The sequence below is a fragment of the Narcine bancroftii genome, chromosome 1 (assembly GCF_036971445.1).
Source record: "Narcine bancroftii isolate sNarBan1 chromosome 1, sNarBan1.hap1, whole genome shotgun sequence".
NCBI lineage: Eukaryota > Metazoa > Chordata > Chondrichthyes > Torpediniformes > Narcinidae > Narcine > Narcine bancroftii.
The window spans coordinates 414,442,196-414,459,163 of NC_091469.1; the positions used below are offsets into that span (position 1 = coordinate 414,442,196).

Sequence of the window (16,968 nt, forward strand, 5' to 3'; positions counted from 1 at the left end):
TAGGGGGATTGAATTCAAAAGTAGAGAAGTCATGTTGGAACTCTACAAATCTCTGGTAAGACCACACTTAGAATATTGTGTTCATTTCTTGTCACCTCATTATAGGAAGGATGCAGAAGCTATGGAGAGGGATCAGAGGAGATTTGCTAGGATGTTGCCTGGATTGAGAAACAAGTCTTCTGAGGCAAGGTTATCAGAGCTAGGACTTTTCTCTTTGGAGCATAAAAGGATGAGAGGAGACTTGATAGAAATCTACAAGATTACGAGAGGCATAGATAGGGCAGACAGCCAGAACCTGTTTCCCAGGGCAGGATGACCAAACACCAGAGGTCATATGTACAAAGTTAAGGGAGGGAAGTTTAGGGAAGACATCAATGGGTAAGTCTTTTACGCAGAGAGTTGTGGGTGCCTGGAATACCTTTCTGGGGATGGTGGTGGAGGCTAAAACATTGGGAGCATTTAAGAGACTCTTAACAGACACATGGATGAAAGAAAAATAGAGGGTTATGGGGTAGGGAGGGTTTAGTACTTTTTTTAAGGAAGAAATATATGGGTCGGCACAACCTCAAGGGCCTGTACTGTGCTGTATTTTTCTATGTTCTATGCATTCTTTGGACAGAGACCCTGACCGCTGTTATGTCTCCAGTATAGATAAAGGTTAAAAATAATTTCATTTAAGTTATATTTTTAAACACTAACCCAGCTGTCATTATTGCTTGTATTTTAAATAAGGGAATTTTTTTGGTTTGTTGTTGTTTGGTAATGGTCAAAACCGAACCCTGCTGTTAATAAATTCCAGCATTTGTAACTTTGTAAATGTGACTAGAACTTCCCAACCTAGTTCCCTGTGATTGGAAGAAAGTCTTTTATTCATGTAAATGGCCATCAAATGTGATACAGATTGCCTAACTGACAATCTAATCAATAATGTTGTACACCACAGATCTAATTGCTGTTTGTAGAATTTGGCTATGCCTGATAACATGACAACACCTACACTTCAAATGTAATTCTTCATTTGTAAGCTATTCACAAATGACTCCACCTATTATTTTTTCCATCTTAAAGCCAGGAAAGGTGGTATTTTAAGATTTTTCACTTCATCATTATGGAGTGAAATCAATGTCTTTCTTTATTTTCCTCAGTGACTCAAAAATTTATATCACTTTAAATTGATACACACTCTTTAAAATTAACATTTTTTGAAATACAAACCATTTTTATCAAAATGTTTCTTCATAATGTTCAATAACAGCCAAACTCATTACACTTCATGCACCATCAATCTACACCCTTATTAGATGTAAAATTGTCTTTAATGGAAGAAAAGAGCAAAGTGATTATAAGAAGATTGCATTTCTACTCAAGCTAATGTTCATAAGGGCAACAAAGTTATAAAATATACATGTTCAAAGGATTTGCTAAGCTTCCATCATTTTAGTGTGTTTCTGTGTTGCATCATAATGGATAATAAAAGCCAAGAAGATTTGTGTCTTCGATTCTGATTTGTGTTACACTCAGCAGAGATAGCAGTTGGGGCCTATATTGACCATAAAACCATAGAACAATAGAACATTTCAGCACAGAAATAGGGCCCTTCGGCCATTCTGGTCTGTGTGAACATTTTTTTACATAGACCAACTGACCTGTACCCAGTTCATAGCCCACTATACCTTTCCCATCCATGTACCTGTCCAAATTCTTCTTAAATGCTTCTCAATTCTTAAAATTGAGCCCACATTCATCACTTTAGCCAGCAGCTTGTTTCTCGCTCCCACCACTCTCTCAGTAAGGAAATTCCCTTTCATGTTCTCCCTAAACTTTTCCCCTTTGACTCTTAATCCATGTCCTCTGGTTTGTATCTCATCTACCCTCAGTGGAAAATGTACTCTGTCTGTCTTCCTCACAATTTTAAATATCTCTATCAAATCTCCCCTCATTCTTCTGTGATCCAGGGAATAAAGTCTAACCTGTTTAACCTTTCACTGTAACTCAGTTCCTGAAGCCCTGGCAACATTCTAGTAAATCTTCTTTGCACTCTTTCAATCTTACTGATATCTTTCCTATAGTTAGTGACCAAAACTGCACACAATACTCCAAATTTGGCCTCACCAATGTCTTCTTTACCATAACACCCAACTCCTATACTCATTACTTTGATTTATGAATACCAAGATGCGAAAAGATTTCTTTACAATTCTATCCACTTTTAGGGAATTATGTATCTGCATTCCCAGATCCCTCTGTTCTACCACACTCCTCAGTGCCCAACCATTTACTGTCCTTGTTGTGAGTGAGAAGACAGCTTTGATGGGTCTCAAAAGCAAGGACTCTGAACAGTCTAATAGGAAATAATTTTATTAACAAAAGATGAGCGTGGGAAAATGGAAACTGGAATAACACATATGCGCAGAATTTATAGACAAATGTGGGAAATTGCGCAGGGAACAAAACATATGCGTGCAAAATTTATAGAAGATGAGCATGGAAAAATCACAATGGGGATAAAATACACAACGATATGATAATATACAACAATCAAGGAAACAAACAATAGCTACCCACTACCCCTTGAATCAGTGCAGTCATGGCTTTATACTGCTAGAGTCACTAATTAAATCGCTCCCAACCCTTTAACAGTGCGCATCTCACCAATGATTTCTCCAGCGCCTTTCCACAGTACTCAGCCTGAAGTGAAGCAGGGTATTCCCTTGAAGATGACAAAGATGGCGAGCCAAGCACACGTGGCACTCTTTATAGTACTGGAGGGCTGGGGATCCAGCCCAGGACATTTACAGGGCCACAATGGCTTGGTGCCAGCAAGGTTAAGTTGATTACAAAGCCCAATTGCCCAAGGGCAAGTACAAAGGTATTTAAATTAGCCAACAGCAAGGCATGCACTAATGGGAGGGGTGGGGAAAACCTTGATTGGCAGGTGGTGTGTCTTCCAGTGTGACAGCCTTCACAATACAGTTCTTTCTTTTTAAAATATTTTTATTGAGATTAACATATAAATCCTACAAAGTTTTCTAATATAACAAACAATAGGTCATTTTACATATCGCAACTTAAATATAAATGGTATGTATGTGGAAGAAAAAGTTTGAAAACCACTGTTTTAATCGTACCTGGTTGACTCAATATGTGCAAGGTTTCATAACTCCAAAGGAAATGGGCCAATGACAATTTTTCTCAAGCAAAATATTCAATAACAATTGGGTCTAGAACAGTGATTCTCAACTTTCCCTTCCCATTCACATACCACCTTAAGCAATCCCTTGCTAATCACAGAGCACCAATAGCATAGGGATTACTTAAAGTGGTATGTGAATTTAAATACATATAAGGCAATCGAACAACTGAAAAGTGGCAAAGCAGCAGGTATGGATGGAATCCCCCCAGAAGTCTGGAAGGCTGGCGGCAAAACTCTGCATGCCAAACTGCATGAGTTTTTCAAGCTTTGTTGGGACCAAGGTAAACTGCCTCAGGATCTTCGTGATGCCACCATCATCACCCTGTACAAAAACAAAGGCGAGAAATCAGACTGCTCAAACTACAGGGGAATCACGTTGCTCTCCATTGCAGGCAAAATCTTCGCTAGGATTCTACTAAATAGAATAATACCTAGTGTCGCCGAGAATATTCTCCCAGAATCACAGTGCGGCTTTCGCGCAAACAGAGGAACCACTGACATGGTCTTTGCCCTCAGACAGCTCCAAGAAAAGTGCAGAGAACAAAACAAAGGACTCTACATCACCTTTGTTGACCTCACCAAAGCCTTCGACACCGTGAGCAGGAAAGGGCTTTGGCAAATACTAGAGCGCATCGGATGTCCCCCAAAGTTCCTCAACATGATTATCCAACTGCACGAAAACCAACAAGGTCGGGTCAGATACAGCAATGAGCTCTCTGAACCCTTCTCCATTAACAATGGCGTGAAGCAAGGCTGTGTTCTCGCACCAACCCTCTTTTCAATCTTCTTCAGCATGATGCTGAACCAAGCCATGAAAGACCCCAACAATGAAGACGCTGTTTACATCCGGTACCGCACGGCTGGCAGTCTCTTCAATCTGAGGCGCCTGCAAGCTCACACCAAGACACAAGAGAAACTTGTCCGTGAACTACTCTTTGCAGATGATGCCGCTTTAGTTGCCCATTCAGAGCCAGCTCTTCAGCGCTTGACGTCCTGCTTTGCGGAAACTGCCAAAATGTTTGGCCTGGAAGTCAGCCTGAAGAAAACTGAGGTCCTCCATCAGCCAGCTCCCCACCATGACTACCAGCCCCCCCACATCTCCATCGGGCACACAAAACTCAAAACAGTCAACCAGTTTACCTATCTCGGCTGCACCATTTCATCAGATGCAAGGATCGACAATGAGATAGACAACAGACTCGCCAAGGCAAATAGCGCCTTTGGAAGACTACACAAAAGAGTCTGGAAAAACAACCAACTGAAAAACCTCACAAAGATAAGCGTATACAGAGCCGTTGTCATACCAACACTCCTGTTCGGCTCCGAATCATGGGTCCTCTACCGGCACCACCTACGGCTCCTAGAACGCTTCCACCAGCGTTGTCTCCGCTCCATCCTCAACATCCATTGGAGCGCTCACACCCCTAACGTCGAGGTACTCGAGATGGCAGAGGTCGACAGCATCGAGTCCACGCTGCTGAAGATCCAGCTGTGCTGGATGGGTCACGTCTCCAGAATGGAGGACCATCGCCTTCCCAAGATCGTATTATATGGCGAGCTCTCCACTGGCCACCGTGACAGAGGTGCACCAAAGAAAAGGTACAAGGACTGCCTAAAGAAATCTCTTGGTGCCTGCCACATTGACCACCGCCAGTGGGCTGATAACGCCTCAAACCGTGCATCTTGGCGCCTCACAGTTTGGCGGGCAGCAGCCTCCTTTGAAGAAGAGCGCAGAGCCCACCTCACTGACAAAAGGCAAAGGAGGAAAAACCCAACACCCAACCCCAACCAACCAATTTTCCCTTGCAACCGCTGCAATCGTGTCTGCCTGTCCCGCATCGGACTGGTCAGCCACAAACGAGCCTGCAGCTGACGTGGACTTTTTTACCCCCTCCATAAATCTTCGTCCGCGAAGCCAAGCCAAAGAAGAAAAAAATGTAAGTGGAAAGAAAAAAGTTGAGAACCACTGCTCTAAGCTCATCTGCCTTTCCTATAATACTCCTTGCATTGAAATAGATGCAACTGAGAACATTACCACCATGTTCAACCCGTTAACTTCTAATGGTGCAGGCAATTTTAACATCATCTATTCCCTCCTCTACTCCTTGATCTGCTCTGGCATTATGGATCCCATCCCCCTGAAAATCTCTTTTAAATCCACTGGAACAGAACTAGCAAACCTTCCCTCAAGGATAATAGTCCAGTTCAGATGAAAAATATCCCATTGGAACAGGTCCCACCTTTTTTGGAAAAGAGCCTGATGATTCAGAAACATGAAGCCCTCCCTCCTACAACATGTCTTTAGCCATGTATTAAACTGCATTATTCTTCTACTTCTAAACTCACTAGTATGTGGCATGGGTAGCAATCCTGAGATCACAACCCTGGAGGTCCTGTCCTTCAACTGAACTCTCCTTGCAGGATCTGCTCACCTTTCTTACCTATGTCATTCGTCTCTATATGGACCATGACATCTGGTTGCTTACCTTCCTTCTGAGAAAGCCATGAACCCAATCTGAGATATCTTGGACCCTGGGACCAGGGCAGCAACCTACCATCCGGGATACTTTTCCACAGAACCTCCCCCCAACTACAGAATTACCGATCACTACCGCTCTCCACTTTTCCTCCCTTCCCTTCTTAGCCACAGGACCAGACTCCATGGCAGAGACCTGATCGCCATGGCTTGTCCCTGGTAGGTCATCTCTCCCAACAATATCCAAAATGTTATTGAGGGGAATGGCCATCGGGATGCCCTGAACTGACTGCCTGTTTCCTTTCCCTCTCTTGACTCTCACCCATTGACCTCCTTCTGCCTCCTAGGTGTGATAGTATCCCTGTAGCTCACCCCCTCTGCCTCTCAAATGATCCAGACTTAATCCAACTTGGCTTGTCATAAGCTGCATCTGCATGCACTTCTCATAGATGAAGTTGTCAGGGATATTGCTGACTTCCCTTAAATTCCACATTCTGCAAGAGGAGCCTTCCCCTGCCTTGGCTGCCATTCCCACTGTTAATAACTAGAGGAAAAAAAAATCTCTAAAACCTGCCCTTACCTGAGTCTACCTGCTGAATCCTTTTTGTTCGTTGAATAGGGTGGCCCTTTCTCATTTCAATTCCTATATCCATCGCCTCATATCTGTTCTCTCCAAAGCCTGTTGAGCCAAAGCCTTATCACTTTGACTCAGCCCACTCTGACAATGACCGCTCCCTCAATGACATACTGGAAATGCCTATATTTATCCAACCTTTGAACTCAGCCAAAGCAAAGTTAATGATTGAGGCAAATCAAGAGGGTTCCTAAGTGTGCCTTTGTGAACACTTTCTTACAAGAACGGGATGTGAATGTTCTCCCAAATCTTGAGCTAGAAATTCTTGCCTGGTTGAAAACACACCAGGGGATTGAGTTCTCTAAGTGCAGAAATTGCAAGTGACGAGTGAAGTTAGGTGAAAACATGTATACTTCAAAGTGTGCTCTTCCACTATGTTTGGAAATTCTACATCCAAGAGGAAAAGAAGCAGAACTTTGGATTTGGCTGCCAGCAGTATATGAATGTAAGAATATTGCTGGTTGGTTGTAATCACCACATTGCCTTTATCTCCAGTGAATTCGGCATCATTTTAATTTTTTGAGCAGTCCAGAGGAAAATTGAATCTAATTATTTTCAGTGCCATTATAATTGTTAGCAAAACTATTCAAGTATAACAGTGAGTCTTAATTGAAGGCTTCACGGATATGATCGCTGAGTTCTGCATTTTCAGGATTGGAATGGGAAGGATGTTGGACGCAGTTAGCTCTCTCGATTTTTATCAAATTTTGCTCTGCGAAATGTGCATTTGTTGACTGAATCTCTCTTCCCTTCTCCCCTCACCACCATTCTCCCCACATTCCCCCTCCCATTCTACCCCTCCAACCCCAGTCTCAATTAAATATGCTCAGAAAGAATATTTTATAGACTGCATTTTGACTTCTTAAAAGCAAAATTCCGCTGGGGGAAAGTATGAATATTCTTCTGCACAATAACGCTCAGCTTCATTTCTGACAATACAATTGGAGCAAATTTGATATGCTAGAGATACTGTCTAACTGTCAGTACATTATTTACATGAAATCATTATAGCTTCCCTTTATAACAAAAGCAAAATGTACATGAAAACAGTTGTACTTTTGTTATTTTTCTTCATCCTTCATTTGAATGTATCTGGTTGTGAATTATTTTTAAAATTATGTTCTATTCTTTGGCATCTGTTCTCAGTATTATTCATTATTTCTTACCTGCTACTATGTAAGTGACATAGGTAGGAAGTAATACAGCATCCCTGTCAGTCGTAACACTTAAAATGATGGGAGGGTCACTCCACAGTTCAAGTTCAGATTTTCCAAAAGCTATTCAGGGTAAACCAACTAATGCTTTATTGACTTCAAAACAGAGATATAACTTCACATTAAGTGTGAGGGTTGACAGTGTTGTCAATGGAATTGAAGGTCTGTGCTATTTGAATCTCATAAATGTGCTACAAGGTGAAATAGGATCATCGTGGAAACAATGAATGGGGCATTATTTTCCTTTTTGTACTTACCTCATAAAAAACCTCAAAACTTCTGAAAATATTTAAATGTACTGAGAAATTAGTATTGATAACCCAATAACCTATATCATATCAACATGCCATACATTTCATGATCTCTATAAACCCCCTCCATAAATCTTCGTCCGCGAAGCCAAGCCAAAGAAAAAAAAATAAACAAAATAAGGTCTACTTTAAAATATTGCAAATTATTTCACCATCCCTGCATCATTTAATAATATTAGTGACAAAAACATTTTTAAATTAGAAAAATTATGTATATTTGTATTAGATTATAAAGGTTTAAAGTAAGTTCAAATTCATTTATTATCACATGTACCTAGATGCAGTACTAAAGGGTTTTGTTTTGGAGCAGAGTCCAGCTAGACATCTCATATATAGAGCAGCAAGTAAGACACAATACAAAGTGTAGAATTACAGAGAAACACAAGAACAAAGGAATCGGAATTTTAATATTTTGAGGTTCATTCAGGAATCTGATAAAGGCGGGAAGGAAACTGTCCTTCAGCAGACAAAGAATTACTGGAGAAACTCAGCAGGTCAGAGAGCATCCATGAGTGGTCAATCAATGTTTCAGGTTAGAACCCTTTCTCAATACTAAGATAAAAAGGTGAAATTACATATATAAAGGGGGAAAGAAGCTGGGGGGGTGGGGGGGGGTCAAGGTGATGGGACGGGGGGGAGAAGATGTGAACAGTGGAGACAGGTAGAGGGAGAGGCCACTAGGATGTTGGGGATGGGGAGAGGGGGTAGAAAAGTCAAAGAGAGAGGTAAAGAAATGTAAATGCAAGAATGAGATAAAAAACAATGGGACCAATGGGTGTGAGATTTACCAAAAATTAGTAAAATCATTGTTCAGGTTTAAGACTGTCCAGTGAGAATATGAAGTGTTATTACTCAAGTTTACATTTGGCCTTACCCTGACAATGGATGACGCCAAGAATAGACATTTTGCTTTTGGTATAGTTGGAAAATTCAAATGCTGGCTACAGGAAGTTCAAGTATAGACATGAACTTCCGACTTGAACTTTCACCCTGAATTCAGTGACCTTGGCCCCTGCCTTACTGATGGGCAATAGAACCAACCAGTCCCCCTCCACCACCACCTTCCTCCGGCTGGCAGAACTTGTCCTCTCCCTCAATAATTTCTCCTTTGACTCATCCCAATTTCTCCAGGTTAAAGGGGTAGCCATGAGTACCCACATGAGCCCCAGCTATGCCTGCCTTTTTGTTGGCTATGTGGAGCTATCCATGCTACAAGCCTACACAGACAAGGCCCCTCAACTCTTCCTCCACTACACCAGTGACTAATTTGGTGCTGCCTCATACACACATGATGAGCTCATTGACCATCCATTTCACTGCCAACTTCCACCCCAAGCTCAAATTCACTTGGTCCATCTCTAGCAACACTCTTCCTTTCCTCGATCTTTGTCTCCATCTTAAGAGACAAACTCTCAACAAACATCTTCTATAAACCCACTAACTCCCACAGTTATCTCGACTACAGCTCTTCCCACTCTGTCCCCTGAAAGGATTCCATTTCATTCTTTCAATTCCTCTATCTCCATCACATCACACCCAGGATGAGGACTTTCATGCCAGAACATCAGAGATGCCCTCCTTCTTCAAACAACGTGGCTTTCCCTCTACCACCATCGACTCGGTGCTCACCCGCATATCTTCTTTCACCGCACATCTGCCCTGGCCACCTCCGCCCCCATGCACAACAAAAACAGGATTCCTCTTGTTCTCATCTACCACCCCTCTGAAACCACCACATCCTCCTTTGTCATTTCTACTATGTGATCCCACCACTAAACATATATTTCCCTCACCTCCCCCTCCACCTTCTGCAGGGATCACTCTGTCCATGACTCCATTGTCCACTCCTCCCTCTTCACCAATCGTCCCCTTAAGACCTATCCCTGAGATCACAGGAGATGTTCCACTGACACCCACACCTTCTCCCTCACCACCATTTTGGTCCCTAAATAGTCCTTCCAAGTGAAGCAACATTTCACTTGTGAATCTGCAGGGATCATCTACTGCATTCGGTGCTCCTGCTGTGGTCTCCGCTACATCGGACAGACTGGACACAGATTGGGAGATGCTTTGTTGAGCTCTGTCTGCCACAGTAGAGTGGTTCTCACCAGGCCCACCCATTTCAATTCTCCATCCCGTTCCCTTGCTCATGGTCTCATGTACTGCCATACTGAGACCACCCGTAAATTGGAAGAACAACACCTCATCTTCCAACTGGGCACACTCCAACAGGATGGCATTAATATTGACTTCTCTGGCTTTCGTTAAACTCCCCCACCCCCCCCCCCCCCCCACCTTCCCGTCATCACCTTTCCCTATCTCTGGCTTTCCATTCTATCTCCTTTTGCACAAACATGATAGATTCTTTCCTCGTCCCTTATCATGTCCAATTAACACCTTTAGTTTGTCTGGATTCCTCCCCCATTGTTTAAATTCTGAGACTTTCTGAAATTTCTTGCTTCTAGCTTATTCTGCTTATTCCTTGAAGAAGGCTCAGACCTGAAACTTTGGCAATACATCTTTGTCTCCTATAGATGGTGAAAAGACCAGCTGAGTTCTTCCAATTTTTATTACAATCACAGCATCTACAGATTTTCATGTTTCACCAGGTTTAGACCCACACACAGAATGTAGTTGTTCGGGAAACTGGTCACTCAATCTGCAATTGGTCTCATTAATGTTGAGGAGACTACACCGACGAATGCAGTAGATTAGGTTGCAAGATGTATATATAAAGCTCTGCCTCACCTTGCAGCTCTGAATAGAGGTGAGGGAGATGCTGCAGGATCAAGTTTTTTCACTCTCAGCATTTCAGCAGTAAGTGTCTTGTGGGTGGAAGTGTGGGAGGGGAGGGAAGTGTATACTAGTGATTCTCAGAGAGAATTATCCTTGCAGAAAGTGGATGGGGTGGAGAGGGAAGATGTGGCTGGTGCTGGGATTTAACTGAAGGTGGTGGAAGTGTTGGATGCAGAGACTAATAGGGACTCTGTCTTTGCTTGGCCCGGGGAGTGGTGTGGTAAGGAACAAGTATGAAAAACAGAGGAGAAAAGGGTATGAACTTCATCAATGACTGTTAGGGGAATCCACATTTATTAAAGAATGAGGATATCTTGGATACCTTGGAGTGGAAAAATTCATCCTAGGAATGGTTGAGGAAGAGGAATGATGAGAAAGGATGTCATCAATACAAGTGAGAGGGTGGTAAGAGGTGTAATCCAAGTAGCCATGCGAGTTGTTGGGATTGTAATAGCTGGCTGGTTCTTTTATTGGGTCTGCAAGAGTACAGTAGGTAGCACCAGTGAAATTGTCGATGCAGTGAGGGTAAAGTTGGAGAGAGGTATGAAATTCAGCCCACACTGTAATGAAACAAACAACAGAACCAATTAAGTGTACAAAAATTTCTTTATTAAACCTTGATAATGCTAGTGAGAGTGAGGGGTACATAACTTGTTCTCTACTCTGAGCCACACTCAAAGCATACAAAGTGTTCACCTCACTTTTATACACCTTTGGGCAGGGGACTGTGTGAGACCCTACAAGTTTCACATGAGCTTCACACAGGTGGGAATACTTGTTATTACATAGCATGTTTTCTTGTGGTATCTGCAGATAGCTGGGAAATGCTAGGGTGTCCTTATTCTTGGTGTATTTACATTACTACATTATTTGTGGTGTTGGTTACTATCTCACCACAGCATAGGGAAGGTCAAATTAAAAGGCAATTACATTCCCACCATATTACTAGGCAACTACTGTATTTTCTCAGCTAATTCATTAACCCTTTGTTAAACTTATTTTTTTAATTTATTTTTTCATAGAGATACCTGGGTAGGATTGGAATAAGGACTGTTAATGTACCTGATGAAAAGACAGGTGTAGCATAGACCTATGAGTGTGCTCATGGCTGTACCATGGCTCTAAAGGAACTGGGGGGAGTCAAGGAAAAGTTGATATGGGCAAAGATAAGTTCTGCCAACTGGAGGAGAGTATTAAATGATGAACACCGAATGGTTCAAGAAAGAAGTGGAGGATTCTGAGATCTTTCTGATAGGAAATAGATGTGTAAATGGATTGCACATCCCGCTGAAGAGACTAGAAGGGCATGAGGATTAGATTTGTTCAAAGGGGGAGGGTGGTATTGTTGTCCCAGATTTTGGAGGGACAGGAGATAAATTCAGTGGGGCAAGAATAGGCAAAATCAATGGATCAGCCAGGGCAGCTCTTGAATTTGGTGGGATTGGATCACCTGCTCGTGAATCTTTGTGCCAAATATTTTTGCACGGTGAAGCAGGCTCAAAGGGGCAGGTGGCCTGCTCCTGCTCCTATTTTTCATTTTCAAATGTTCTTCCAAAGGGAAGAGAGTGTGGCCAGGGTGGCTTGATCTTCTATTTGGCTGCTTTTCTGAGGCAGTGAGATGGAGTCTGTGGAGGGGTGGGGGGAGGGGGTGGACTCTGTGATGGCCTGAGCTGTATTCACAACTTTCTGCAATTTCTTGTTGTCTTGGATGAAGCAATGCCCATGCAATGCAGTGATGCACCCTGACATAATACTTTCAATAGTAAATCACTAGAAACTGAGGGGCACATTTAACGTGACATGAATTTATAGATGGAATGGGAGCAGAATTTGGCCACCCAGAGTGGGGGTGTACAGTAGGGAACTGAGTACGAAGCCCAGTGGGGTCCTGATGTTGAGGATGCTCGTGGAAGAGTGTTAAGTGTTGTGATGTGTTAAGGTGTGTAAATGCCAATTTACTTTTGCCAAAGAGTTAAAGGAGTAGGAATTTGGAAGCAATACATCATGATATTTTATTTTAAAAAAACAATAAAATTGTATTTATATTTTAGTTTAACAATCTTCAGGATCATCAACTGCATTAACCCTCCAGACCTCTGTAATATTGTCATTAGTTTACCACCTAAAGCACACATGTCAAACCCTGGCCCGCGGGCCAAATTTGGCCCGCGATATAATTATATTTGACTTGCAAGATCATTTCAAAAATGTATTAGAGGTGGCCCGCTGGCTGCCGCGCCAGTATAGCGCATGCACAGCTAATACTATAAATCCCAGAATGCATTGGCTTCAGCCCGCTAATTGCCCCCACCTCCTCTGTTTACGTTGCAGGGTCTCACTGTGGACTCTTGTTTTGGGGCCTGGCTGGTGTCAGGGGAAGCCAAGGCCGCTTCCCAGCGCCCGGAACCGGAGGCCTCGGGCCTGACCTCGCCAGGACCGTTGCCCACTCCCCCTCCCTGCCGCAGGCCGACCTGCGACTCACGGTGACGGGGCCGCTGATCTGCCGAGATGCCGCCCTGCAGCGAGAGCCGATGCCCCCGCACTGTCGTTGTCCAACCCGATCGCCCGCAAACCCCGCCCTCCCGCACACAGGCCTGAGTAAGTATTATGAACTTTAATCTCAGGATAAAACGATCTTCCAATAGTTTCATGTCACAGTGATAAATATATTCCTGGTTAAAAATGGTCCTGCACCTGGATATAAGCTCATTAGGCATAAAACTTGAAAAGTGTGTAAATCAAAGGATATCTGTACCAATGGAAAAAGGGCATGGCAAATACCCCTGCTAGAGTTCATGCCCACAATCAGTCACCCATTTGATTGTTTCAGGAATCATGTTATTCTCCCACATTCTCAATAGCCCTCAGATTTTACTATTCGACAGCACACTAGCAACATTTGACAAATCCTCTATAGAGAAATATTATTTATTGAATATTTTATTTCTCATTTGTTAATGCTTCTGGAAAGAGTTTATCAAAAACTATTATTAAACATTTATTTTAATAAGAAAAAGTTTAACATTATATATGTTGAAAGAAGAGAAAACATGCAGATGTTGTTGAAAATTTTCAATAAATATTTAGTTCGGCCCTCGACTTAGTCCAAGTTTTTAATTTTGGCCCTCCGTGAATTTGAGTTTGACACCCCTGACCTAAAGGATTCATAATAATTATTTGGAATTACCTGATGTTATGATATCTAGAAAGCAGACATGAACAAAATAATTACATCCAAATAGTTGGCAGCAAACACCACCACGTGTCTCAACACACTCTACCTGTTACAACCAGTTTGACTATTTTATCCCAAAATGTGTCTGATATGTAAATCATAGAACTCAATCGAAATGTATTGTCACATGACCAGGAAAAGCATGGTCATGTTTCAGTATTCTTTTTGATCAACAATCAGATCTATGAAAGAATCAATCAATAAAAAAGTAGGCAGAATGGGAAGTGTATACAGAGATGAGAGCACATTGCAGGGGCTAATGTCACTCAACCCATTCTTCTGTGGTCTTTTCTTCACTTAGAACATATCCCTTAATTCTCCTACAACGTAAAAAATCTACCCAACCTTGTCTTAAATATTTTACTGAGGTAGCCTCCACTCTTCAATGGCCATCAAATTCCATAGATTCATCACCCTCTGGGAAAAGGAGTTCCTCCTCAGCTCTATCCTAAATCTCTACCCTGAATTTTGAGGCTATGCCGTCTAGTTATAGTCTTCCCAACAATCAAAACAAGTTATCTACCTCTCTTATCTATGCCTTTCATAATTGTATACGTTTCTATAAGATCCCCCTCTCATTTTTCTAAATTCCCATGAGTACAGTCCCAGACGATTCAATCTCTCCTCATAGGCTAAGCCCCTCATCTCTGAATCAACCCAATAAACCTCTTCTGCACTGCCTCCAAAGCCAGTACATCCTTCCTCAAGTAAGGAGACCAGAACTGCACGCAGTACTCCAGATGTGGCCTCACAAGTACCTTGTACAGATACAGCTCCTAAATTCAATCCCTCAAGTGCTGAAGGCCAACATTCCATTTCCCTCTTGATAGCCTACTGCACCTGCAAACCAACCTTTTGCAATTCATGCACAAGCACTGCCAAGTACCTTCTGCACATCTTTATTCATCACTATACATTTGGCATTTTTGAACTAAATATTTCAATGCAGACATCCACTATAGCTAAATTGTTTTATTTATTTCTTCTTTCAATTTTTTTTTCAGAAAAAAATACAAGAGAGTGGTTGATGTGATCCAGGTGATATCTCCCCTGGTTGTGGGGTGCTCACTCTAATATCTTCTCATGTCATGATTGGGCATGTTGTGAATTGGGCTTATTAAAGTATTGAGTTCCATGTTAATTAGAAATGTCCAGAAACACCAGCATATCTTCATTTCTCAGCTGGCATACCTTTGATCCTTCCAGAAATAAGACTAATCTAGTTAAGTAATAGAACACATTTATAATAATGCTCGTGTAGCGGCCTGAGCACAGAAATGCGGACTGGCTCACAAAATGGCCAACAAAAGCAGTGACTGTGCTGACCTTGGAATGACAACAGCCATTGTTCCAGGTAATGTCCTACACGGTGGGAAGATAGTGGACTGTTGCAGGAATGCCGGTCAATCCCAGGCCGGCGCTTAAATGGCACGGTGCCCTGACATCAGCGCTGGGGCCCATATAAATGCGAAGGCCAGTGCGATAAATCAGTCATGACTTCAAGGCTTTGGTGTGCGTGACATTCTTCTCCACACCCGCGTAGTGTGAACATTACACTCTATACTTAAAGCCAGGCAATTTTGTAAAAGAAATTTTGAACCCAATTCTGAGCCGCTAGCTTTGATTAGGGAGAAAGTGTGTGGTGGGTTAAAATTATAAGGTCAAATGTCATTATCCAATTAAGCTTCACGTTATGCTGGCTAATTCCATATGCTGCTGCAGTTTTTCATCATTCATCGAAGACTAAGACCAGGACATCTATGATAAGGCCAATTTAGCTTGAAAGTTCCTTTCACAATGGTGATAGAAAGGTAAGGATGCTGTAGTGTTAGTGGCTTTTGATTTTCAAATGTCTCCCTTACCTGAAGGGCCATTGCTCTTTGTGCAAGTGTGCGTGGAGCACATGGACCAGAGCTGGCAAGTTTACCTGTGTGGCTGGTCAGCCTAATCCTTATCCTTGTTTGCAATGATGCATGTCAATACAGTCTTTCTATGATTTACCTCAAAACAATGTAAACCCATGCTAATATATAGAGGGCTAGAAATTCATTTCCACAACTCCAGGAAAAGTGTGCACATTTTTAATTCTTTTGATGCCTGTTCAGAAATTGATCACTACCTTCAGCAAGCTTCTCATTCTCCAGAGGACTTCCTATCGCGGTGCAACAAGCAAAATTCATTTGCAGCCAGAAGTTCAAAAATACAGGTCGGAAAACCAATATCTATTATTTACTCATGGAACAATTGGGGTTTACTCATCCGATTTTTTTTTCCTGAAATCATACTATTTAAATTTGCAAATGATGTTGTTTCTTCTCACTGACATCTATGATCACGTAACATTTGGGAGTCCTTGTGCAAGACTCTTTAAAGGTCAATTTGCATGTACAGTCAGTGGTAAGGAAGACTAATGGAATGCTAGCATTCATTTTGAGAGGGATGGAATATACAAGCAGGGATGTGATGTTGATGCTTTATAAGGCACACTTGGAATATTCTGAATAGTTTTGGGGTCCATATCTATGGAAAGATGTGCCAACATTGGAGAGAGTCCAGAGGAGGTTTACACAAGATGACAAGATATAGGAGCAGAAGTAGGCCCATTGGCCCATCGAGTTTCTCACCCATTCCATCATAAGCTGATCCGTCCTCCCACTCAGCCCCACTCTCTGGCCTTCTCCCCTTAATCCTTGTTGCCCTTACTAATGAAATACCTGTAAATCTCTGCCTTAAATACACCCAACAATCTCGGTTCCACAAGAATTTTTTCTGCATCTCTGTTTTAAATTGACACCCCTTTATCCTGAAGTTGTGCCCTCTTGTCCTAGACTCCCCAACCAAAGGAAATAACCATAATACATCTACTCGGTCCAGGCCTTTCAGCATTTGAAATATCTTAATGAAGTCCCCCCTCATCTTTCTGTACTCCAACGAGTACAGTCCAAGAGCTGACAAATATTCCTCATATGCTAACCTTTACATTCCTTTTCATTCTAGTAAATCTTCTCTGAACCCTCTCCAACACTAGCACATCTTTTCTCAAATAATGCACCCAAAACTGTACACAGAACTCCAAGTGAGGTCTCACCAGTGCCCTATAGAGTATCAA

At 42.2% G+C, this 16,968-nt stretch overlaps 1 protein-coding gene and 1 long non-coding RNA gene across 9 annotated transcripts in view; both read left to right on the forward strand.

Annotated features, from left to right (window-relative positions):
* Nucleotides 1-13,362, forward strand: part of LOC138751564 (uncharacterized) — a 49,618-nt gene extending 36,256 nt beyond the window's left edge. Inside the window, exon 3 of the long non-coding RNA XR_011350053.1 lies at nucleotides 12,956-13,362. This is a non-coding gene — a long non-coding RNA (uncharacterized lncRNA). The remainder of the gene's footprint in view (nucleotides 1-12,955) is intronic.
* Nucleotides 1-16,968, forward strand: part of LOC138751556 (retinoic acid receptor beta) — a 942,630-nt gene that overhangs the window by 539,268 nt on the left and 386,394 nt on the right. The window lies entirely within an intron of this gene.